Source organism: Schistocerca cancellata, chromosome 8 (genome assembly GCF_023864275.1).
Source record: "Schistocerca cancellata isolate TAMUIC-IGC-003103 chromosome 8, iqSchCanc2.1, whole genome shotgun sequence".
In the NCBI taxonomy this organism is placed as follows: Eukaryota; Metazoa; Arthropoda; class Insecta; order Orthoptera; family Acrididae; genus Schistocerca; species Schistocerca cancellata.
In genome coordinates this window covers 71,467,042-71,493,807 of record NC_064633.1, presented here as the reverse complement: position 1 = coordinate 71,493,807, position 26,766 = coordinate 71,467,042, and positions in this window count along the sequence as shown.

Genomic DNA, 26,766 nt, shown 5'->3' with positions numbered 1-26,766 from the left:
GCATCACACCCCGACAACTAATCCAACTTCCACAATGAAAGTGATGCCCTACTTTTCCTCCACTGTGAAAATGTAATCAATTTCCCCACTCAAGTGCAGTGCTATCATTTATACCCGAAGTTCTACCACTCCCAGTGCAACTCATACCTACCCAAGTGTAGTGAAACATTTTTTTTGCAGGTCATGAAAGCCACAAATAAGTAAAGTGCTACGTATTTACTGCAAGAAATCTTTGACGAAACAACGACAAAAATATTCCTGTAATATATCATTGTAAAACAAGAATGTCAATTTTTTGTAACATTTTTTCCACGAGTGCACACAGCACCCAGACTTCCTGCGAAGTCAAGTAATTCATTTCTTTGTTATTTTTTAGTATTTATTATGCCATGTATAATGCATCTATGTATGTGTATCTTTATCTTAATTTCATTATCTTTTACCGAGGAATGAACATTTGTTATCCTTGTACAACACATTAGAAAGAGCACAGTTCAATTGTCATGTAGTTACCCTATGGACAAATTACTATCAATTTCAGTCGTACGAATATACTTACCTGATACTCTGTATGTTAACCACTTTGCTTGATGTAGTGTGTAAAATCTATTGTAAGGAATTTTTGCAAGTAACACTAACTTGTTTTGCGAAAGCAATAATATCACGACTACGCGTGAGTCGCGATGATCCTGACGGAGTCATCGCTCCTCAAGCGGGAAGCAATGTGATATTATTGGATTTCAGACACTTTGCATATGAGAAAAGGACAGCCATCGAGCTGTAGTTTGTAATGATACTAAGCATGACAACGCGAGAGTAAAGAAACGAAATCCGTTTATAACGTGCGCCTATACCAAGACGCGCGGCCAGCGTTTAAAAGGTACTTTTAAACACTATGACTCGCTGGGCGCAGATATTTAAAATCATTGCCGCAGCGCTTGATAGCAAGAAGCTGCGAAACAGAAGAAAGAACAATTTATCATTTGTTAGGAAAATTCTAGAGTCTTTATAGTTAGTTGAACTTCTGGTCGCCGATATGTTAACATGTACTTCATTACCTTTGATGTTTGGTAGCCGACTTGTTAAGACGTGTTGTGTAGCACCGCTACAAGTTATATTTCATTTAGTGTGAAAAACCACGTTATCACCAAGAGAAAAAAACGCTTTTGTAAACATTGTGACGATAAAAAATACTTACGCGCACGCCAGGATATTTAATTTTTTACAAAAATCACATATACAAAAGCAGCGATTGTTGGACTGCTCCATGTATGAGAAAAACATAAAAATTTAAGTTTTGTATTCATTGTAAATTTGTTAATGTTTATAGTTTAACGCCTTTGTTCTTTGAGAATATATTGATGCTTCACTGTACAGAAAATCTATGCTTATTCTTTTCTTTAAATTAATCACAAATAATGTTTATGTTTAAATGAACTTTGTTGCAGGTTCGCTCTTTATCACGGTATCTCGATTGTATTTGGGAGACCATTAATGTGTTCAATTTCCGATCTGACAACCTTTTTTACAACATTTCACTGTTTTGCATTCATTTCCAATTTTTTATTATTATTCAAATAGGTCCCTTAGGTAATTTCATTGAAGAGTCTGATTGCGTGAAAGCAATCCGGGTTAAGAGGTAATTTGAGAAACTATTTTCGCGCAATCAATCTGTACGTCTCCTGAACACAATCGAGAACCGACGCATCGGCGATCATTAATTGATTTTTCTCTCTTTCCAAGTCGTACCAAAAAAGGCCAAGGAGCAATGCCGTGAGTACGCAATCTAGTGTTAAAGGGTGCATTCTTTATCTTGTCGGCAAACATTGCCATAAATTATCATCATCAATGTTGTATTTGGTTAAATGAGAAAAGCAAAAAAAAACCTTTTAACGCTAGAAAACATAGAAGGTGAATATGGATTGGGGCTAAGAAATGAAAGAGGAAGCCGCCTGGTAGAATTTTGCACAGAGCACAACTTAATCATAGCTAACACTTGGTTTAAGAATCATGATGGAAGGTTGTATACATGGAAGAACCCTGGAGATACTAAAAGGTATCAGATAGATTATATAATGGTAAGACAGAGATTTAGGAACCAGGTTTTGAATTGTAAGACATTTCCAGGGGCAGATGTGGACTCTGACCACAATCTATTGGTAATGACCTGTAGATTAAAACTGAAGAAACTGCAAAAAGGTGGGAATTCAAGGAGATGGGACCTGGATAAACTGAAAGAACAAGAGGTTGTGCAGAGTTTCAGGGAGAGCATAAGGGAACAATTGACAGGAACGGGGGAAAGAAATACAGTAGAAGAAGAATGGGCAGCTTTGAGGGATGAAGTACTGAAGGCAGCAGAGGATCAAGTAGGTAAAAAGACGAGGGCTAGTAGAAATCCTTGGGTAACAGAAGAAATATTGAATTTAATTGATGAAAGGAGAAAATACAGGGTGATTCAAAAAGAATGCCACAAATTTAGGAATTTAAAACTCTGCAACGACAAAAGGCAGAGCTAAGCACTATCTGTCGGCGAATTAAGGAAGCTATAAAGTTTCATTTAGTTGTACATTTGTTCGCTTGAGGCGCTGTTGACTAGGCGTCAGCGTCAGTTGATGCTAAGATGGCGACCGCTCAACAGAAAGCTTTTTGTGTTATTGAGTACGGCAGAAGTGCTTCGACGACAGTTGTTCAGCGTGCATTTCGAACGAAGTATGGTGTTAAACCTCCTGATAGGTGGTGTATTAAACATTGGTATAAACAGTTTACAGAGAATGGGTGTTTGTGCAAAGGGAAAAGTTCTGGACGGCTGAGAACGAGTGATGAAAATGTAGCACGCATCCAGCAAGCATTTGTTCGCAGCCCAGGAAAATCGACTCGCAGAACTAGCAGAGCTGCAAATTCCACAATCAACTGTATGGAGAGTCCTACGAAAAAGGTTAGTTATGAAACCTGAACGTCAACTACCCGAGGCGATGGATCGGCCGCCAGGCAGCCCGTGACAGAGCACTTCATCACTGGCCTACAAGAAGCCCTGATCTTACCCCCTGCGATTTTTTCTTATGGGGGTATGTTAAGGATATGGTGTTTCGGTCACCTCTCCCAGCCACCATTGATGATTTGAAACGAGAAATAACAGCAGCTATCCAAACTGTTACGCCTGATATGCTACAAAGAGTGTGGAACGAGTTGGAGTATCGGGTTGATACTGCTAGAGTGTCTGGAGGGGGCCATATTGAACATTCCTGAATTTGTTTTTGAGTGAAAATAAAAACCTTTTTAAATACTCTTTGTAATGATGTATAACAGAAGGTTATATTATGTTTCTTTCATTAAATACACATTTTTAAAGTTGTCGTATTCTTTTTGAATCACCCTGTATAAAAATACAGTAAATGAAGCAGGCAAAAAGGAATACAAACGTCTCAAAAATGAGATCGACAGGAAGTGCAAAATGGCTAAGCAGGGATGGCTAGAGGAGAAATGTAAGGATGTAGAGGCTTGTCTCACTAGGGGTAAGATAGATACTGCTTACAGGAAAATTAAAGAGACCTTTGGAGATAAGAGAACCACTTGTATGAACATCAAGAGTACAGATGGAAACCCAGTTCTAAGCAAAGAAGGGAAAGCAGAAAGGTGGAAGGAGTATATAGAGCGTCTATACAAGGGCGATGTACTTGAGGACAATATTATGGAAACGGAAGAGGATGTAGATGAAGATGAAATGGGAGATACGATACTGCGGGAAGAGTTTGACAGAGCACTGAAAGACCTGAGTCGAAACAAAGCCCCCGGAGTAGACAACATTCCATTGGAACTACTGACGGCCTTGGGAGAGCCAGTCCTGAAAAAACTCTACCATCTGGTGAGCAAGATGTATGAAACAGCGAAATACCCTCAGACTTCTAGAAGAATATCATAATTCCAATCCCAAAGAAATAGGTGTTGACAGATGTGAAAATTATGGAACAATCAGTTTAATAAGCCACAGCTGCAAAATACTAACACGAATTCTTTACAGACGAATGGAATAACTAGTAGAAGCCGACCTCGGGGAAGATCAGTTTCGATTCCGTACAAATACTGGAACACGTGAGGCAATACTGACCTTACGACTTATCTTAGATGAAAGATTAAGGAAAGGCAAACCTACGTTTCTAGCATTTGTAGACTTAGAGAAAGCTTTTGACAATGTTGACTGGAATATTCTCTTTCAAATTCTAAAGGTGGCAGGGGTAAAATACAGGGAGCGAAAGGCTATTTACAATTTGTACAGAAACCAGATGGCAGTTATAAGACTTGAGGGACATGAAAGGGAAGCAGTGGTTGGGAAGGGAGGGAGACGGGGTTGTAGCCTCTCCCCGATGTTATTCAATCTGTATTTTGAACAAGCAGTAAAGGAAACAAAAGAAAAATTCGGAGTAGGTATTAAAATCCATGGAGAAGAAATAAAAACTCCGAGGTTCACCGATGACATTGTAATTCTGTCAGAGACAGCAAACGACTTGGAAGAGCAGTTGAACGGAATGGACGGTGTCTTGAAGGGAGGATATAAGATGATCATCAACAAAAGCAAAACGAGCATAATGGAATGTAGTCGAATTAAGTCGGGTGATGTTGAGGGTATTAGATTAGGAAATGAGACACTTATAGTAGTAAAGGAGTTTTGCTATTTGGGGAGCAAAATAACTGATGATGGTCGAAGCAGAGAGAATATAAAATGTAGACTGCCAATGGCAAGGAAAGCGTTTCTGAAGAAGAGAAATTTGTTAACATCGAGTATAGATTTAAGTGTCAGGAAGTCATTTCTGAAAGTATTTGTATGGAGTGTAGCCATGTATGGAGGTGAAACATGGACGGTAAATAGTTTGGACAAGAAGAGAATAGAAGCTTTCGAAATGTGGTGCTACAGAAGAATGCTGAAGATTAGATGGGTGGATAACATAACTAATGAGGAAGTATTGAGTAGGATTGGGGAGAATAGAGGTTTGTGGCACAACTTGACCAGAAGAAGGGATCGGTTGGTGGGACATGTTCTGAGGCAACGAGGGATCACCAATTTAGTATTGGAGGGCAGCGTGGAGGGTAAAAATCGTATGGGGAGACCAAGAGATGAATACACTAAGCAGATTCAGAAGGATGCAGGTTGCAGTAGGTACTGGGAGATGAAGAAGCTTGCACAAGATAGAGTAGCATGGAGAGCTGCATCAAACCAGTCTCAGGACTGATGACCACAACAACAACAACAACAAGGCATTGAACCCATAGAATTTCATTGTGACGCAATTTCTGTGTTAATTCGTCAATGAGAGGGTGCGACGGATACAGTAAAGAAGAAATAGTGCATCGGGAAGGAGAAACTCGACCCCAAAACAAAATCCTGTGGTTGCCGTAGAAACGATCCCAGATTGGGAAAGAGAAGGCATGGAACCCATAGTATTTCACTGTGACGCAATTTCTGTGTTAATTCGTCAATGTGAGGGTGCGACGGATACAGTAGAAAAGAAATAGTGCATCGGATAGGAGATATTCGACCCCATAAGAAAATCCTGTCGTTGCCGTGGAAACGTTGCTAGATTGGGAAAGATAAGGCATGGAACCCATAGTATTTCATTGTGACGCACTTTCGGTGTTAATTCGTCAATGTGAGGGTGCGAGGGATACAGTAAAGAAGAAATAGTGCATCGGAAAGGAGATACTCGACCCCATAAGGAAATTCGGTCGTTGCTGTTGTGAATTGGCAGTAGCTGATTCACTGAGTTTGGAGGAAGCCGAGAGGCACTCGTTTAAGCTCACGCAGACTGGCGTGAGGTCTGGAACAGGACAATGTAATTAATATAGCCAATAAGGTACCTTGCTGCTGGAATACTTAACTTTAATCCATAATTGGTGTACATCGCTCTTGACGGTGCATTAATAACAATCTCAATATAAACTGGTATTGGCGCCTTGGTAGGTCGTAGCATATGACGTAGCTGAAGGCTATGCTAACTATCGTCTCGGCAAATGAGAGCGTATTTGTCAGTGTGGCTTCGCTAGCAAAGTCGGCTGTACAACTGGGGCGAGTGCTAGGACGTCTCTCTAGACCTGCTGTGTGGCGGCGCTCGGTCTGCAATCACTGACATTGGCGATACTCGGGTCCGTCGTATACTACCGGACCGCGCCCAATTTAATGGTACCACCTAGCTGGCTGTGACACCACATCCTCCCCCGCAAATCGGCGAACGGTTGTGTTATAAGGCTTCCGCCCGCTGTTCGGAGGACCCCATGTTGACGTATGCGACAAGGTGCGGAGCTTAACAACAGGCGAGGCTGTGCCACCCGCACCCAGCCATTCGGTCCGAGGGGAGCTGGGAAACACCTGGAAACCTAGTCCAGGGTGCACGCCAACATGCGGGGTATGCGCCCGAAGAAAGTCAGGAGGGACCGAAGGGTCGACCTCCATCGGAGCGGAGCACCCGATGGGCGAAGACGACAGATGGTCCGGAGCGGGCAAGAGTTCCATGGCGGAGGACAACTGGTGACGGGAAGCGATCGGCGGCGCGTCACCCAGGGAGGCGCCCGGCGGTTGCAGTGACGCGTCCACTGCGGGCGTCGCCGGCGAGAGAACAGGCGGCGGCGACGGCGGCGGGTCGCTATGGGGCAAAGTGGAAGGCAGCGTCGGTAACACCTGGGGCTGAGGCGAGCCAGTAGATGGGTCCCCAGGACGCTGACCGGACGGCACCGTCGCTGAAAGCAGACGGGGAGCGGCACAACCCGGGCGACGACAGAGGCGCAGCTGATTGAGATGCCGACGCACCTCACCAGAGGCCCACAAAACCAGATACATAGCGCGGCCGAGGCAGCAAAGAATGCGCCCTGCGAGCCAACGCCGTGAACCTCGATAGTTGAGCGAAAGTATACAACGTCGCCTGGGGCAAAAGCAGGTGTCTGCCGCTGCACAGGAACCTGATGCGGCGGATGTAGCAAAGACATCAAGGTTCGATGAGGACGACCATGGAGCAACTCAGCCGGCGCGCGACCATCTCGGGGCTGAGAGCGATACGTGGACAAAAAGAGCAATACCGTGTCCTCCCGAGAATGCGACTCTTTCAACTTCAACATCTGTGACTTGAAAGTCCGGACCTAACATTCAGCACCGTTTGACTGAGGCGAAAACGGCGCGGATGTCAGATGTTGAATACCATTGGCCTTGCAGAGTGACTGAAATTCTGCAGACATGAATTGTGGGCCATTGTCGGAAACAATAGTCTGTGGAAGACCTTCAATGCAAAAGATAGCGGACAACGCTTGGATGGTGGCAGAAGACGTCGTGGAAGACATCCGGACAACAAAAGGAAAATTACTGAATGAATCGACAACAACCAACCATCGAGCATTCCAGAATGGACCAGCAAAATTGATGTGTTAGCGTTGCCAAGGGGAAGCGGCTTTTGGCCATGCAAAGAATTTCCGCGGTGATGCGGATTGTTGGTCGGCACGCGCCATGCAAGAGGAGCACAGATTCGTAATTGCAGCATTGATTCCGAACCAAGTACAGTGCTGATGAGCAAGTTGTTTCGTTCTCACTATACCCCAATGTCCTTGGTGGAGAAGCCGTAAGACAGAGGACTGTAACGAACGTGGGACCACGACCCTGGACTGATCATTATCAGAACGCAACAAAAAACACCACATCATACAAAATGTCTCTCCTTGAGAGCCAAAAATCGGCGAACCAACGGATCCTCGAGCCGTGACTTTGACAAGGGCCAATGCGTAGCAACAAAACGCAGAACTGTAGCATGGACAGCGTCGGCAGCTGTGGCTGTAGCTACATGATGAAAATCAATCGGAAACGATTCGACCACGTCATCGGTTTCCGAATCAGTGAACATGCAAGCAAGTTCAGAGGAATCGAATACTCTATCCTCAGCAACAGGCAAACGGGACAACGCATCGGCGTTTCCGTGCTTAGCAGTGGACCGATACAAGATATCGTAGCGGTACTGCGAGAGGAAAATTGACCAGCGAATGAATTTCTGCGCCGTACGTGGAGGTACACGCTTGGTCGGAAAAAAGCGGTATCAAAGGTTTGTGGTCCGTGATGATGGTAAAGTGACGACCATACAAGAAATAACGAAACTTTGTAACACCAAATACGAGAGCCAAAGCTTCTTTCTCGATCTGTGAATAATTTCGTTGCGCAGACAAGAGCAATTTGGATGCAAAGGCAATAGGGCGATCATGCGAGCCATCTTTGTGCGCAAGCACAGCACCATCCCAAAATCCGTTGCATCTACCATCAACAAAAGAGGTTTCTTGGGATCGAATGGCGTAAGGCAAGTATTGGAAAGCAATGCCGATTTCAACTGGCGAAAGGCACGTTTGCAGTCCGTCGTCCAAACGAACGGAACACCTTTACGGTGTAAGCGATGAAGCGGAGCTGAAATGGAAGAGGCGTGCGGCACATATTTGTTATAATGATTAATTTTTCCCAGCACACTCTGTAGCTGCTTCAAATTCTGCGGCGAAGGCAAGTCTTGTATGGCACGGAAGTGCTCTGGACTGGGATGTATGCCTCGGGCATTGAGTACATGGCCCAGATACGACAATTCACGAGCAACAAACACACATTTGTCCTTCCGCAAGTGAAGACCATTTTGTCGCAAGACCTAAAATAATGTTCTGAGATTGGCTAAATGTTCTTCCGTCTTTCCAGAGATCACAATATCGTCCAGATAGTTTGCTGCAGTAGGGACCGACGCACAAACAGTTTGTAAATATTGCTGAATCAATGCAGGGGCGGATGCACACACGAATGGCAGTCTTTTGAATCGGTGTAATCCAAGATGCGTGTTAACCACCAAAACGCGCTGGGATTCCTCGTCCACCGGTATTTGCAAGTACGCATCTGCTAGATCCAGCTTCGAAAAATATTTTCCCGGGCACAGTTTGTCGAAAAGTTCTTCCAGGCGGGGTAAAGGAAAAGTTGCAGTCGCTAGTTGTGGATTCACTGTTACCTTGAAGTCCACGCAAAGTCTCAATTTTCCGGAAGGTTTTTGCAAAATTACTAAGGGTGATGCCCAGAGAAAAGCCTGCACACTTTCGATCACACCTTGTGATTCCAAATCGTGTAATGTTCTTGAGACCTCATCACGCAATGCGTAGGGAACATTGCGCGCTCTGAAAAATTTCGGTTGCGCGTTGCCTTTCAGTTCCAAATGTGCTTTATAGTTCTTAGCGCAACCGAGGCCCGGTGCAAAAATTTTTGCAAATTCTTCACATAGACGAAAAACACTGGCTGAAGGCAGGATAGGACGTGATTGACTATAGACAAGTTAAACAACCGAAATAAATCTAAACCAAACAGTTGCTGTAGAAACGTTCCTAGATTGGGAGACAGAAGGCATGGAACCCATAGTATTTCATTGTGACGCAATTTCTGTGTTAATTCGTCAATGTGAGGGTGCAAGGGATACAGTAAAGAAGAAATGGTGGATCAGAAAGGAGATACTCGACCCCATAAAAAAATCCTGTCGTTGCCGTAGAAACGTTGCTAGATTGGGAAAGAGAAGGCATGCAACCCATATTATTTCATTGTGACGCAATTTCTGTGTTAATTCGTCAATTTGAGGGTGCGAGTGATACAGTAGAGAAGAAATAGTGCATCGGAAAGGAGATACTCGACCCCATAAGAAAATCCTGTCGTTGCCGTAGAAACGATCCTAGATTGGGAAAGAAAAGGCATGGAACACATAGTATTTCATTGAGACGCAATTTCTGTGTTAATTCGTCAATGTGAGGGCAAGAGAGATACAGTAAAGAAGCAACAGTGCAAAGGAAAGGAGTTACTTGACCCCAGAAAAAAATCCTGTCGTTGGCGTTGAAACGTTCACAGATTGGGAAACACAAAACATGGAACCCATAGTATTTCATTATGACGCAATTTCTTTGTTCATTCGTCAATGTGAGGGTGCGAGGGATACAGTAAGGAAGAAATAGTGCATCGGAAAGAAACGTTGCTAGATTGGGAAAGAAAGGCATGGAATCCATAGTATTTCATTGTGGCGCCATTTCTGTGTTAATTCGCCAATGTGACGGTGCGACAGTTACAGTAAAGGAGAATTAGTGCATCGAAAAGAAGATACTCGACCCCAAAACAAAATCTCGTCGTTGCCGAAGAAACGATCTCAGATTGCGAAAGAGAAGGCATGGATCAAATAGTAATTCATTGTGATTCAATTTCTGTGTTAATTTGTCAATGTTAGGGTGCGAGGGATACAGTAAAGAAGAAATAGTGCATCGGAAAGAAGATATTCCATCCCATAAGAAAATCCTGTCGTTGCTGTAGAAACGATCCTAGATTGCAAAAGAGAATGCATGGAACCCTTAGTATTTCATTGTGAGGGTGCGAGGGATGCAGTAAAGAAGAAATAGCTCATCGGAAAGGAGATACTCGACCCCATAAGAAAACCTGTCGTTGCCGTAGAAACGTTGCCAGATTGGGAAAGAGAAAGCATGGAACCCATAGTATTTCATTGTGACGCAATTTCTGTGTTAATTCGTCAATGTGAGGGTACGAGAGACACAGTAAAGAAGAAATAGTGCAACGGAAAGGAGATACTTGACCCCAGAACAAAATCCTGTCGTTGCCGTATAAACGTTCCCAGATTGGGAAACAAAAGGCATGGAACCCATGGTATTCCATTGTGACGCAATGTCTTTGTTAATTCGTCAATGTGAGGGTGCGAGGGATACAGTAAGGAAGTAACAGTGCATCGGAAAGGAGATACTCGACCCCATAAGTGAATCCTGTCGTTGCCGTAGAAACGTTGCTAGATTGGGAAACAGAAGGTAAGGAATCCATAGTATTTCATTGTGGCGCCATTTCTGTGTTAATTCGTCAAAGTGAGGGTGCGAGGGATAAAATAAAGAATGATTAGCGCATCGAAAAGAAGATACTCGACCCCAAAACAAAATCTTGTCGTTGCCATAGATACGATCCCAGATTGGGTAAGAGAAGGCATGGAACACATAGTATTTCATTGTGACGCAATTTCTGTGTTAATTTGTCAATGTGAGGGTGCGAGGGATACAGTAAAGAAGAAGTAGTGCATCGGAAACGTGATACATGACCCCATAAGGAAATCCTGTCGTTACCGTAAAAACGTTCCTAGATTGGTAAGGAGAAGGCATGAAACCCATAGTATTTCATTGTGACGCAATTTCTGTGATAATTCGTCAATGTGAGGGTGCGTGGGATACAGTAAAGAAGAAATAGTGCAACGGAAAGCAGATACTCGACCGCATAAGAAAATCCTGTCGTTGCCAGAGAAACGTTGCTAGATTGGGTTGGTTGGTTGGTTGGTTTGGGGAAGGAGACCAGACAGCGTGGTCATCGGTCTCATCGGATTAGGGAAGGAAGTCGGCCGTGCCCTTTCAGAGGAACCATCCCGGCATTTGCCTGGAGTGATCTAGGGAAATCACGGAAAACCTAAATCAGGATGGCCGGACGCGGGATTGAACCGTCGTCCTCCCGAATGCGAGTCCAGTGTCTAACCACTGCGCCACCTCGCTCGGTGCTAGATTGGGAAAGAGAACGCATGGTACCCATAGTATTTTATTGTGACGCAATTTCTGTGTTAAATCATCAATGTGAGGGTGCGAGGGATACACTAACGAAGAAATAGTGCATCAGAAATGAGATAGTCGACCCCATAAGAAAATCCTGTCGTTGCCGTGGAAACGTTGCTGGATTGGGAAAGATAAGGCATGGAAGCCATAGTGTTCCATTGTGACGCAATTTCTTTGTTAATTCGTCAGTGTGAGGGTGCGAGGGGTACAGTAAAATAGAAAAAGTGCATCGGAAAGGAGATACCCGGCCCCAAAACAAAATCCTGTCGTTGCAATTGAAACGATAGCAGATTAGGACAGAGAAGTCATGGAACTCATAGTATTTCATTGCGACGCAATTTCTGTGTTAATTCGTATATGTGATGGTGCGAGGGAACCAGTAAAGGAGAAATAGTACATCGGAAAGTAGATACTCGACCCCATAAGATAATCCTGTCGTTACTGTAGATCCGTTGCTAGGTTGGGAAGGATAAGGCATGGAATCCATAGTATTTCATTGTGACGCAATTTCTGTGTTAATTTGTCAATGTAGGGGTGCGAGGGAACAATAAAGAAGAAATAGTGCAACGGAAAGGAGATACTCGACCCCATAAGAAAATCCTGTCGTTGCCAGAGAAACATTGACAGATTGGGAAAGAGAAGGCATGGAACCCATAGTATTTCATTGTGACGCAATTTCTGCATTAATTCGTCAATGTGAGGGTGCGCGGGATACAGTAAAGAAGAAATGGACCATCGGAAAGGAGATACTAGACCCCATATGAAAATCCTGTTCTTGCCGTAGAAACGTTGCCAGTTGGGAAAGATAAGGCAGTGAACACATAGTATATCATTGTCACGCAATTTCTGTGTTAATTCGTCAATGTTAGGGTCCAGGGGATACAGTAAAGAAGAAATAGTGCATCGGAAAGGAGATACTCGACCCCATAAGATAATCCTGTCGTTGCCGTAGTAACGTTCCTAGATTGGAAAAGAGAACGCATGGAACCCACAGTATTTTATTGTGACGCAATTTCTGCGTTAATTCGTCAATGTGAGGGTGCGAGGGATACAGTAAAGAAGTAGTAGTGCATCGGAATTGGTTTCTCGACCACATAAGAAAATCCGTCGCAGGCGTAGAAACATTGTTAGATTGGAAAGATAAGGCATGGAACCCATAGTATTTTATTGTGACGCAATTTCTGTGTTAATTCGCTAATGTGAGGGTGCGAGAGATACAGTAAAGAAGAAATAGTGCAACAGAAAGGAAATACTTAACCCCAGAACAAAATCCTGTCGTTGCCGTAGAAACGTTCCCAGATTGGGAAAGATAAGGCATGGAACCCATAGTATTTCATTGTGACGCAATTTCTTAATTAATTCGTCAATGTGAGGGTGCGAGGAATAGAGTAATGAAGTAATAGTGCATCGGAAATGAGATACTCGACCCCATAAGAAAATCCTGTCGTTGCCGTAGAAATGTTGCTAGATTGGGATAGAGGAGGCATGGAATCCATAGCATTTCATTGTGGCGCAATTTCTGTGTTAATTCGTCAAAGTGAGTGTGCGAGGGATAAAATAAAGTAGAATTAGTGCATCGAAAAGAAGATACTCGACCCCAAAACAAAATCTTGTCGTTGCCGTAGAAACAATCCCAGATTGGCTAAGAGAAGGCATGGAACACATAGTATTTCATTGTGACGCAATTTCTGTGTTAATTCGTCAATGTGAGGGTGCGAGGGATACTGTGGAAAAGAAATAGTGCATCGGATAGGAGATATTCGACCCCATAACAAAATCCTGTCGTTGCCATGGAAACGTTGCTAGATTGGGAAAGAAAAGTCATGGAACCCATAGTATTTCATTGTGACGCACTTTCGGTGTTAATTCGTCAATGTGAGGGTGCGAGGGATACAGTAAAGAAGAAGTAGTGCATCGGAATTGAGTTTCTCGACCACATAAGAAAATCCGTCGTACCCGTAGAAACGTTGTTAGATTGGGAAAGATAAGGCATGGAACCCATAGTATTTCATTGTGACGCACTTTCGGTGTTAATTCGTCAATGTGAGGATGCGAGGGATGCAGTAAAGAAGAAATAGTGCATCGGAAAGGAGATACTGGACCCCATAAGGAAATGTGGTAGTTGCTGTTGTGAATTGGCAGGAGCTAATTCACTGAGTTTTTAGGAAGCCCAAAGGCACACGTTTAAGCTCATGCAGACTGGCGTGAGGTCTGGAACAGGACAATGTAATTAATATAGCCAATAAACTACCTTGGTACTGGAATACTTAACTTTAATCCATAATTCGTGTAAATCGCTCTTGACGGTGCATTAATAACAATCTCAATATAAACTGGTATTGCCGCCTTGGTAGGTCGTAGCATATGACGTAGCTGAAGGCTATGCTAACTATCGTCTCGGAAAAAGATAGCGTATTTGTCAGTGTAGCTTCGCTAGCAAAGTCGGCTGTACAATTGGGACGAGTGCTAGGACATCTCTCTAGACCCGCCGTATGGCGGCGCTCGGTCTGCAATCAGTGACAGTTGCGACACTCGGGTCTGTCGTATACTACCGGACCGCGGCCGATTTAAAGGCCACCACCTAGCTGGCTGTGACACCACATTCCTCCCCCGCAAATCGGCGAACGGTTGTGTTATAAGGCTTCCGCCCGCCATGGGGAGGACCCCATGTTGACGTATGCGACGTGGAGCTGGAAAACGCCTGAAAACCTAGTCCAGGGTGCACGCCAACATGCGGAGTATGCGCCTGAAGATAGTCAGGAGGGGCCGAAGGGTCGACCTCCATGAACCCATGGTATTTCATTATGACGAAATTTCTTTGTTAATTCTTCAATGTGAGGGTGCGAGGGACACAGTAAGGAAGAAATAGTCCATCGGAAAGGAGACACTCGACCCAATAAGAAAATCCTGTCGTTGCCGTAGAAACATTGCTATATTGGAAAAGAGAAGGCATGGAATCCGTAGTATTTCATTGTGGCGCCATCTCTGTGTTAATTCGTCAATGTGAGGGTGCGAGGAATACAGTAAAGAAGAAGTAGTGCATCAAAAACGAGATACTCGACCCCAAAACAAAATCTTGTCGTTGCAAAAGAAACGATCCCAGATTGGGAAAGAGAAGGCATGGAACACATGGTACTTCATTGTGACGCAATTTCTGTGTTAATTCGTTAATGTGAGGGTGCCAGGGTCACAGTGAAGAAGAAGTAGCGCATCGAAAGGAGAAACTCGACCATATAACAAAATCCTGTCGTTGCCGTAGAAACGTTCCTAGATGGAAACAGAGAAGGAATGGAACCCATTATATTTCATTGTGACGCAATTTCTGTGTTGATTCGTCAATGTGGGGGTGCGAGGGTACAGTAAAGAAGAAATAATGCACGGAAAGGTGATACTCGACCCCATAAAAAAATCCTGTCATTGCCATAGAAACATTGCCAGATTGGGAAAGAGAAGGCATGGAACCCATAGTACTTCATTGTGACGCAATTTCTGTGTTCATTCGCCAATGTGAGGGTGCGCAGGATACAGTAAAGGAGAAAAAGTGCATCCAAAAGGAGATACTAGACCCCATAAAAAAATCCTGTCCTTGCCATAGAAACGTTGCTAGATTGGGAAGGATAAGGCATTGAACACATAGTATTTCATTGTGACGCAATTTCTGCGTGAATTCGTCAATGTGAGGGTGTGAGGGATACAGTAAAGAAGAAATAGTGCATCGGAAAAGATATACTCGAGCCCAAAACAAAAAACTCTATCGTTGACGTAGAAACGATCACAGATTGGGAAAGAGAAGGCATGGAACCCATAGTATTTCATTGTGACGCAATTTCTGTGTTGATTCGCCAATGTGAGAGTGCGAGGGATACAGCAAAGAAGAAATAGTGCATCGGAAAAGAGATACTCGACCCCATAAGAAAATCCTGTCGTTGCCGTAGAAACGATCCTAGATTGCAAAGTAGAAGGCATGGGAAACACAGTATTTCATTGTGACGCTATTTCTGTTTTAATTCGTCAATGTGAGGGTGAGAGGGATACAATAAAGAAAAAATAGTGCATCGGAAAGGAGATACTCGGCCCCATAAGAAAATCCTGTCGTTGCCGTTGAAACGTTCCTAGATTGGGAAAGAGAAGACATGCAACACATAGCATTTCATTGTGACGTAATTTCTGAGCTAATTCGTGAATGTGAGGGTGCAGTGATACATAGAAGAAGAAATAGTTCATCGGAAAGGAGATACTCGACCCCATAGGAAAATCCTGTCTTTGTCGTAGATACATGCCTAAATTGGGAAAGAGAAGGCATGGAACACATAGTATTTCATTGTGACGAAATTTCGATGTTAATTCGTTAATGTGAGGGTGCCAGGGTCACAGTGAAGAAGAAGTAGCGCAACGAAAGGAGATACTCGACCCCAAAACAAAATCTTATCGTTGCAAAAGAAACGATCCTAGATTGGGAAAGAGAAGGCATGGAACCGATAAGATTTCATTGTGACGCCATTTGTGTGTTAATTCATCAACGTGATGGTGCGAGGGATACAGTAAAGAAGAAATAGAGCATCGGAATAGAGATAATGTACCCCAAAACAAAATCACGTCGCTACCATAGGAACGAACTCAGATTGGGAAAGAGAGGGCATGGAACCCATAGTATTTCATTGTGACGCAATTTCTGTGTTAATTCGTCGATGTGAGGGTACGAGAGATACAGTAAAGAAGAAATAGTGCAACGGAAAGGAAATACTTGACCCCAGAACAAAATCCTGTCGTTGCCGTAGAAACGTTGCTAGATTGGAAAAGAGAAGGCATGGAATCCATAGTATTTCATTGTGGCGCGGATTCTGTGTTAATTAGTCAAAGTGAGGGTGCGAGGGATAAAATAAAGAAGAATTAGTGCATCGAAAAGAAGATACTCGACCCCAAAACAAAATCTGGTCGTTGTCGTAGAAACGATCCCAGATTGGGTAAGAGGAGGCATGGAGCACATAGTATTTCATTGTGACGAAATTTCTGTGTTAATTCGACAATGTGAGGGTGCGAGGGATACTGTAGAAGAGAAATAGTGCATCGGATAGGAGATATTCGTCCCCATAAGAAATTCCTGTAGTTGCCGTGTAAACGTTGCTAGATTGGGAAAGAAAAGTCATGGAACCCATAGTATTTCATTGTGACGCACTTTCGGTGTTAATTCGTCAATGTGAGGATGCGAGGGATACAGTAAAGAAGAAATAGTGCATCGGAAAGGAGATACTCGACCCCATAAGGAAATTCGGTCGTTGCTGTTGTGAATTGGCAGTAGCTGATTCACTGAGTTTGGAGGAAGCCGAGAGGCACTCGTTTAAGCTCACGCAGACTGGCGTGAGGTCTGGAACAGGACAATGTAATTAATATAGCCAATAAGGTACCTTGCTGCTGGAATACTTAACTTTAATCCATAATTGGTATACATCGCTCTTGATGGTGCATTAATAACAATCTCAATATAAACTGGTATTGGCGCCTTGGTAGGTCGTAGCATATGACGTAGCTGAAGGCTATGCTAACTATCGTCTCGGCAAATCAGAGCGTATTTGTCAGTGTGGCTTCGCTAGCAAAGTCGGCTGTACAACTGGGGCGAGTGCTAGGACGTCTCTCTAGACCTGCTGTGTGGCGGCGCTCGGTCTGCAATCACTAACAGTGCCGACACTCGGGTCCGTCGTATATACCGGACCGCGCCCGATTTAAAGGCTACCACCTAGCTGGCTGTGACACCACATTCCTCCCCCGCAAATCGGCGAACGGTTGTGTTATAAGGCTTCCGCCCGCCTTGGGGAGGACCCCATGTTGACGTATGCGATGAGGTGGGGTGCCTAACAACAGTCGAGGCTGTGCCACCCGCACCCTGCCATTCGGTCCGAGGGGAGCTGGGAAACACCTGAAAACCTAGTCCAGGGTGCACGCCAACATGCGGGGTATGCGCCCGAAGATAGTCAGGAGGGGCCGAAGGATCGACCTCCATCGGAGCGAAGCACCCGACGGGCGAAGGCGACAGATGGTCCGGAGCGGGCAAGAGTTCCATGACAAGTGGTGACGGGAAGCGATCGGCGGCATGTGACCCAGGGAGGCGCCCGGCATTTGCAGTGACGCGTCCACTGCGGGCGTCGCCGGCGAGAGAACAAGCGGCGACGGCGGCGGGTCGCTATGGGGCAAAATGGAAGGCTGCGTCGGTAACACCTGGGGCTGAGGCGAGCCAGTAGATGGGTCCCAAGGACGCTGATCGGACGGCACCGTTGCTGAAAGCAGACGGGGAGCGGCAGAACCAGGGCGATGACAGAGGCGCAGCTGATTGGGATGCCGACGCACCTCACCAGAGGTCCCCAAAACCAGATACATAGCGCGGCCGAGGCAGCAAAGAATGCGCCCTGCGAGCCAACGCCGTGAACCTCGATAGTTGAGCGAAAGTATACAACGTCGCCTGGGGCAAAAGCAGGTGTCTGCCGCTGCACAGGAACCTGATGCGGCGGATGTAGCAAAGACATCAAGGTTCGATGAGGACGACCATGGAGCAACTCAGCCGGCGCGCGACCATCTCAGGGCTGAGAGCGATACGTGGACAAAAAGAGCAATACCATGTCCTCCCGAGAATGCGACTCTTTCAACTTCAACATCTGTGACTTGAAAGTCCGGACCTAACGTTCAGCGGCACCGTTTGACTGAGGCGAAAACGGCGCGGATGTCAGATGTTGAATACCATTGGCCTTGCAGAGTGACTGAAATTCTGCAGACATGAATTGTGGGCCATTGTCGGAAACAATAGTCTGTGGAAGACCTTCAATGCAAAAGATAGCGGACAACGCTTGGGTGGTGGCGGAAGACGTCGTGGAAGACATCCGGACAACAAAAGGAAAATTACTGAATGATTCGACAACAACCAACCATCGAGCATTCCAGAATGGACCAGCAAAATTGATGTGTTAGCGTTGCCAAGGGGAAGCGGCTTTTGGCCATGCAAAGAATTTCCGCGGTGGTGCGGATTGTTGGTCGGCACACGCCATGCAAGAAGAGCACAGATTCGTAATCGCAGCATTGATTCCAAACCAAGAACAGTGCTGACGAGCAAGTTGTTTCGTTCTCACTATACCCCAATGTCCTTGGTGGAGAAGCCGTAAGACAGAGGACTGTAACGAACGTGGGTCCACGACCCTGGACTGATCATTATCAGAACGCAACAAAAAAACACCACATCATACAAAATGTCTCTCCTTGAGAGCCAAAAATCGGCGAACCAACGGATCCTCGAGCCGTGACTTTGACAAGGGCCAATGCGTAGCAACAAAACGCAGAACTGTAGCATGGACAGCGTCGGCAGCTGTGGCTGTAGCTACATGATGAAAACCAATCGGAAACGATTCGACCACGTCATCGGTTTCCGAATCAGTGAACATGCAAGCAAGTTCAGAGGAATCGAATACTCTATCCTCAGCAACAGGCAAACGGGACAACGCATCGGCGTTTCCGTGCTTAGCAGTGGACCGATACAAGATATCGTAGCGGTACTGCGAGAGGAAAATTGACCAGCGAATGAATTTCTGCGCCGTACGTGGAGGTACACGCTTGGTCGGAAAAAAGCGGTATCAAAGGTTTGTGGTCCGTGATGATGGTAAAGTGACGACCATACAAGAAATAACGAAACTTTGTAACACCAAATACGAGAGCCAAAGCTTCTTTCTCGATCTGTGAATAATTTCGTTGCGCAGACAAGAGCAATTTGGATGCAAAGGCAATAGGGCGATCATGCGAGCCATCTTTGTGCGCAAGCACAGCACCATCCCAAAATCCGTTGCATCTACCATCAACAAAAGAGGTTTCTTGGGATCGAATGGCGTAAGGCAAGTATTGGAAAGCAATGCCGATTTCAACTGGCGAAAGGCACGTTTGCAGTCCGTCGTCCAAACGAACGGAACACCTTTACGGTGTAAGCGATGAAGCGGAGCTGAAATGGAAGAGGCGTGCGGCACATATTTGTTATAATGATTAATTTTTCCCAGCACACTCTGTAGCTGCTTCAAATTCTGCGGCGAAGGCAAGTCTTGTATGGCACGGAAGTGCTCTGGACTGGGATGTATGCCTCGGGCATTGAGTACATGGCCCAGATACGACAATTCACGAGCAACAAACACACATTTGTCCTTCCGCAAGTGAAGACCATTTTGTCGCAAGACCTAAAATAATGTTCTGAGATTGGCTAAATGTTCTTCCGTCTTTCCAGAGATCACAATATCGTCCAGATAGTTTGCTGCAGTAGGGACCGACGCACAAACAGTTTGTAAATATTGCTGAATCAATGCAGGGGCGGATGCACACACGAATGGCAGTCTTTTGAATCGGTGTAATCCAAGATGCGTGTTAACCACCAAAACGCGCTGGGATTCCTCGTCCACCGGTATTTGCAAGTACGCATCTGCTAGATCCAGCTTCGAAAAATATTTTCCCGGGCACAGTTTGTCGAAAAGTTCTTCCAGGCGGGGTAAAGGAAAAGTTGCAGTCGCTAGTTGTGGATTCACTGTTACCTTGAAGTCCACGCAAAGTCTCAATTTTCCGGAAGGTTTTTGCAAAATTACTAAGGGTGATGCCCAGAGAAAAGCCTGCACACTTTCGATCACACCTTGTGATTCCAAATCGTGTAATGTTCTTGAGACCTCATCACGCAATGCGTAGGGAACATTGCGCGCTCTGAAAAATTTCGGTTGCGCGTTGCCTTTCAGTTCCAAATGTGCTTCTTAGCGCAACCGAGGCCCGGTGCAAATATTTTTGCAAAATCATCACATAGACGAGAAACACTGGCTGAAGGCACAGTCTGGTTAACTGATAGGACATGATTGACTATAGACAAGTTAAACAACTGAAATAAATCTAAACCAAACAGTTGCTGTAGAAACGTTCCTAGATTGGGAAACAGAAGGCATGGAACCCATAGTATTTCATTGTGACGCAATTCCTGTGATGATTCGTCAATGTGAGGGTGCGAGGGATGCAGTAAAGAAGAAATAGCTCATCGGAAAGGAGATACACGACCCTATAAGAAAAACCTGTCGTTGCCGTAGAAACCATGCTAGATTGGGAAAGAGAAGGCACGCAACCCATAGTATTTCATTGTGACGCAATTTCTGAGCTAATTCGTCAATTTAAGGGTGCGAGTGATACAGTGAAGAAGAAATAGTTCATCGGAAAGGAGATACTCGACCCCATAGGTAAATCCTGTCTTTGCCGTAGAAACATTCCTAGATTGGGAAAGAAGAGGCATGGAACGCATAGTATTTCATTGTGACGAAATTTCCGTGTTAATTCGTTAATGTGAGGGTGCCAGGGTCACAGTGAAGAAGAACTAGCGCATCGAAAGGAGATACTCGACCCCAAAACAAAATCTTGTCGTTGCAAAAGAAACGATCCCAGATTGGGAAAGAGAAGGCATGGAACCGATTAGATTTCATTGTGACGCCATTTCTGTGTTAATTCATCAAGGTGAGGGTGCGAGGAATACAGTGAAGAAGAAATAGTGCATAGGAATAAAGATAATGTACCTCAAAACAAAATCCGGTCGCTGCCATAGAAACGATCTCAGATTGCGAAAGAGAGGGCATGGAACCCATAGTATTTCATTGTGACGCAATTTCTGTGTTAATCCGTCAATGTGAGGGTGCGAGCGATAAAGTAAAGAAGAAGTAGTGCATCGGATTCGAAATAGTCGACCCCATAAGAAAATCCTGTCGCCGTAGAAACGATCCTAGATTGGGAAAAATAAGGCATGGAACCCATTGTATTTCATTGTGACGCAATTTCTGTGTTAATTCGTCAATGTGAGGGTGGGAGGGATACAGTAAGGAAGAAATAGTGCATCGCAAAAGAGATACTCGAAACCATAACAAAATCCTGTCGTTGCCGTACAAACGTTCCTAGATTGGGAAAGAGAAATCATGGAACACATAGTTTTTCCTTGTGACGCAATTTCTGTGTTAATTCGTTAATGTGAGGGTGCCAGGGTCACAGTGAAGAAGAAGTAGCGCATCGAAAGGAGATACTCGACCGCATAAGAAAATCCTGTCATTGCCGTAGAAACGTTCCTAGATGGAGAAAGAGAAGGCATGGAACCCATAGTATTTCATTGTGACGCAATATCTGTGTTGGTTCGTCAATGTGAGGGTGCGAGGGTACAGTAAAGAAGAAATAGTGCATCGGAAAGGAGATACTCGACCCAATAAGAAAATCCTGTCGTTGCCATTGAAACGATCATAGATTGCAAAACAGAAGACATAGAAACCATAGTATTTCATTGTGACGCTATTTCCGTGTTATTTCGACAATGTAAGGGTGCGAGGGATAGAGTAAAGAAGAAATAGTGCAACGGAAAGCAGATATTCGACCCCAAAACAAAATCTTGTCGTTGCAAAAGAAACGATCCCAGATTGGGAAAGAGAAGGCATGGAACACATGGTATTTCATTGTGACGCAATTTCTGTGTTAATTCGTCAATGTGAGGGTGGGAGGGATACAGTAAGGAAGAAATAGTGCATCGCAAAAGAGATACTCGAAACCATAACAAAATCCTGTCGTTGCCGTACCAACGTTCCTAGATTGGGAAAGAGAAATCATGGAACACATAGTTTTTCCTTGTGACGCAATTTCTGTGTTAATTCGTTAATGTGAGGGTGCCAGGGTCACAGTGAAGAAGAAGTAGCGCATCGAAAGGAGATACTCGACCCCATAACAAAATCCTGTCAATGCCGTAGAAACGTTCCTAGATGGAGAAAGAGAAGGCATGGAACCCACAGTATTTCATTGTGACGCAATATCTGTGTCGATTCGTCAATGTGAGGGTGCGAGGGTACAGTAAAGAAGAAATAGTGCATCGGAAAGGAGATACTCGACCCAATAAGAAAATCCTGTCGTTGCCATAGAAACGATCATAGATTGCAAAACAGAAGGCATGGAAACCATAGTATTTCACTGTGACGCTATTTCTGTGTTATTTCGACAATGTAAGGGTGCGAGGGATAGAGTAAAGAAGAAATAGTGCAACGGAAAGCAGATATTCGGCCCCATAAGAAAATCCTGTCGTTGCCATAGAAACGTGGCCAGATTGGGAAAGAGAAGGCATGGAACCCATAGTATTTCATTGTGACGCAATTTCTGTGTTAATTCGCCAATGTGAGGGTGCGCAGGATACAGTAAAGAAGAAATAGTGCATCAGTAAAGATATACTCGACCCCAAAACAAAATCCTATCGTTGACGTAGAAACGATCCCACATTGGGAAAAAGAAGGCATGGAACCCATAGTATTTCATTGTGACGCAATTTCTGTGTTGATTCGTCAATGTGAGGGTGCGAGGGATACAGCAAAGATGAAATAGTGCATCGGAAAGGAAATACTCGACCCCATAAGAAAATCCTGTCGTTGCCGTAGCAACGATCCTAGATTGCAAAGTAGAAAGCATGGAAAACAATGTATTTCATTGTGACGCTATTTCTGTTTTAATTCGTCAATGTGAGGGTGCGAGGGATAGAATAAAGAAGAAATAGTGCATCGGAAAGGAGATACTCGACCCCATAAGAAAATCCTGTCGTTGCCGTAGAAACGATCCTAGATTGGGAAAGAAAAGGCATGGAACACATAGTATTTCATTGTGACGCAATTTCTGCATTAATTCGTCAATGTGAGGGTGCGCGGGATACAGTAAAGTAGAAATAGTGCATCTTAAAGGAGATACTAGACCCCATAAGAAAATCTTGTCCTTGCCATAGAAACGTTGCTAGATTGGGAAAGTTAAGGCATTGAACACATAGTATTTCATTGTGACGCAATTTCTGTGTTAATTCGTCAATGTGTGGGTGCGAGAGATACAGTAAAGAAGAAATAGTGCATCGGAATTGAGTTTCTCGACAACATAAGAAAATCCGTCATTGCCGTAGAAACTTAGTTAGATTGGGGAAGATAAAGCATGGAACCCATAGTATTTCATTGTGACATAATTTCTGTGTTAATTTGGCATTGTGAGGGTGCGAGGGATACAGTTAAGGAGAAGTAGTGCATCGGAATTGAGATACTCGACCCCATACGAAAATGCTGTCGTTGCAGAAGAAACGATCCTAGATTGGGAAAGCGAAGGCATGGAACCCATAGTATGTCATTGTGATGCAATTTCTTTGTTAAATCGTCAATGTGAGGGTGCGAGGGATACAGTAAGGAAGTAATAGTGCATCGGAAAGGAGATACTCGACCCCATAAGGAATTCCTGTCGTTGCCTTAGAAACAATGCTAGATTGGGAAAGAGAAGGCAAGGAATCCATAGTATTTCATTGTGGCGCCATTTCTGTGTTAATTAGTCAATGTGAAGGTGCGAGGGATAAAATAAAGAGGAATTAGTGCATCGAAAAGAAGATACTCGACCCCAAAACAAAATCTTGTCGTTGCCATAGAAACGTTCCCAGATTGGGTAAGAGAAGGCATGGAACACATAGTATTTCATTGTGACGCAATTTCTGTGTTCATTCGTCAATGTGAGTGTGCGAGAGAAATAGTGCATTGGAAAGAAGATACTCGATCCCATAAGAAAATCCTGCCATTGCCGTAGAAACGTTGCTAGATTGAGAAAGAAATGCCATGGAACCCATAGTATTTCATTGTGACGCCATTTCTGTGTTAATTTGTCATTGTGAGGGTGCGATGGTTACAGTAAAGAAGAAGTAGTGCATCGGAAAGGAGTTACTCGACCCCATAAGAAAATCCTGTCGTTGCCGTAGAAACGTTGCTAGATTGGGAAAGATAAGGCATGGAACCCATAGTACAGGGTGATTCAAAAAGAATACCACAACTTTAAAACTGTGTATTTAATGAAAGAAACATAATATAACCTTCTGTTATACATCATTACAAAGAGTATTTAAAAAAGTTTTTTTTTCACTCAAAAACAATTTCAACCCAATACTCCAACTCATTCCACACTCTCTGTAGCATATCAGGCGTAACAGTTTGGATAGCTGCTGTTATTTCTCGTTTCAAATCATCAATGGTGGTTGGGAGAGATGGCCGAAACACCATATCCTTAACATACCCCCATAAGAAAAAATCGCAGGGGGTTAGATCAGGGCTTCTTGGAGGCCAGTGATGAAGTGCTCTGTCACGGGCTGCCTAGCGGCCGATCCATCGCCTCGGGTAGTTGACGTTCAGGTAGTTACGGAGAGATAAGTGCCAATGTGGTGGCGCTCCATCCTGCTGAAATATCAATTGTTGTGCTTCTTGTTCGAGCTGAGGGAACAACCAATTCTCAAACATCTCCAGATACTGTAGTCCAGTTACAGTAGCACCTTCGAAGAAAATGGGGCCAAAAACTTTATTGGCTGAAATGGCACAGAAAACGTTCACCTTAGGCGAGTCACGTTCATACTGAGTTGTTCCCCGCGGATTCTCGTCGATTCACTTCTGCCGTATTCAATAACACAAAAAGATTTCTGTTGAGCAGTCGGCATCTTAGCATCAACTGACGCTGACGCCTAGTCAACAGCGCCTCAAGCGAACAATTGTACAACTAAATGAAACTATATAGCTCCCTTCATTCGCCGACAGATAGTGCTTAGCTCTGCCTTTTGTCGTTACAGAGTTTTAAATTCCTAAAGTTGTGGTATTCCTTTTGAATCACCCTGTATTTCATTGTGACGCTATTTCTGTGTTAATTCATCAATGTGAGGGTGTGAGGGATACAGTAACGAAGAAATAGTGCATCGGAAAGGAGTTACTCGACCCCAGAAGAAAATCCTGTAGTTGCCATAGAAACGTTGCTAGATTGGGAAAGATAAGGCATGGAACCCACAGTATTTCATTGTGACGCAATTTCTGAGTTAATTCGTCAATGTGAGGGTACGAGGGATACAGTAAAGAAGAAGTAGTGCATCGGAAACGAGATACTCGACCCCATAAGTAAATCCTGTCGTTGCCGTAGAAACGTTCCACGATTGGGAAAGAGAAGGCATGAAACACATACTATTTCATTGTGACGCAATTTCTGTGTTAATTCGTCAATGTGACGGTGCGTGGGATACAGTAAAGAAGAAATAGTGCAACGGAAAGCAGATACTCGACCGCATAAGTAAATCCTGTCGTTGCCACAGAAACGTTGCTAGATTGGGAAAGAGAACGCATGGAACCCATAGTAATTTATTGTGACGCAATTTCAGTTTTAATTCGTCAATGTGAGGATGCGAGGGACGCACTAACGAAGAAATAGTGCATCGGAAATGAGATAGTCGACCCCTATAAGAAAATCCTGTCGTTGCCGTAGAAACGTTGCTGGATTGGGAAAGATAAGGCATGGAAGCCATAGTGTTTCATTGTGACGCAATTTCTGTGTTAATTCGTCAATGTGAGGGTGCGAGGGGTACAGTAAAATAGAAAAAGTGCATCGGAAAGGAGACACTCGGCCCCAAAACAAAAACCTGTCGTTGCAATAGAAACGATAGCAGATTGGGAAAGAGAAGTCATGGAACTCATAGTATTTCATTGTGAAGCAATTTCTGTGTTAATTCGTATATGTGATGGTGAAGCCTCTCTCTCCCTTGAGCATAGTGCGTGGGCGCGGCGATAAAGCCGGTTCACTGCACATGAGAGACTGTAAGCAGAGATACAACACGTCCCCGCTTCACTGGTGACCCCGACGTGATCTGAGGCTAAAAAAAAAAAAAAACACGTGGTGACGAACGTTCGCCGGCACGAGAGACGTGGAACCGCAAGTAGGCTTGCTCGTATTCGCCCGCGCCGAACAGTGCTCCGTAGTAAGATTTTTTTTTTTAACTAACTTTTTTTTGTATTGTTTTTGTGCGTGTATGTTTTGATCGCAGACTGCTTAGTGTTATTTTTTTCCGTGTGTTTCCCTTGTGTTATTTTCACTGTGTACTTTCCCCTTGTACGAGGATTCGAATCTGAACTAAGATGGCGACACTAGAGGAGTTGCGAAAGACCGTCGAAGAACTGCTCGCACGCAACACGAGGCTAGAGAGTGAGCTACAGGCACGGACTACACGCGCGGACGCCGCGCAGCCACAGACAGCTCAGGACAATGTTGGCGCGCAAATCCCCGCCACAGCGGCGCCTCCTACGACCGCCGGAATGCCGACAAGCGCTG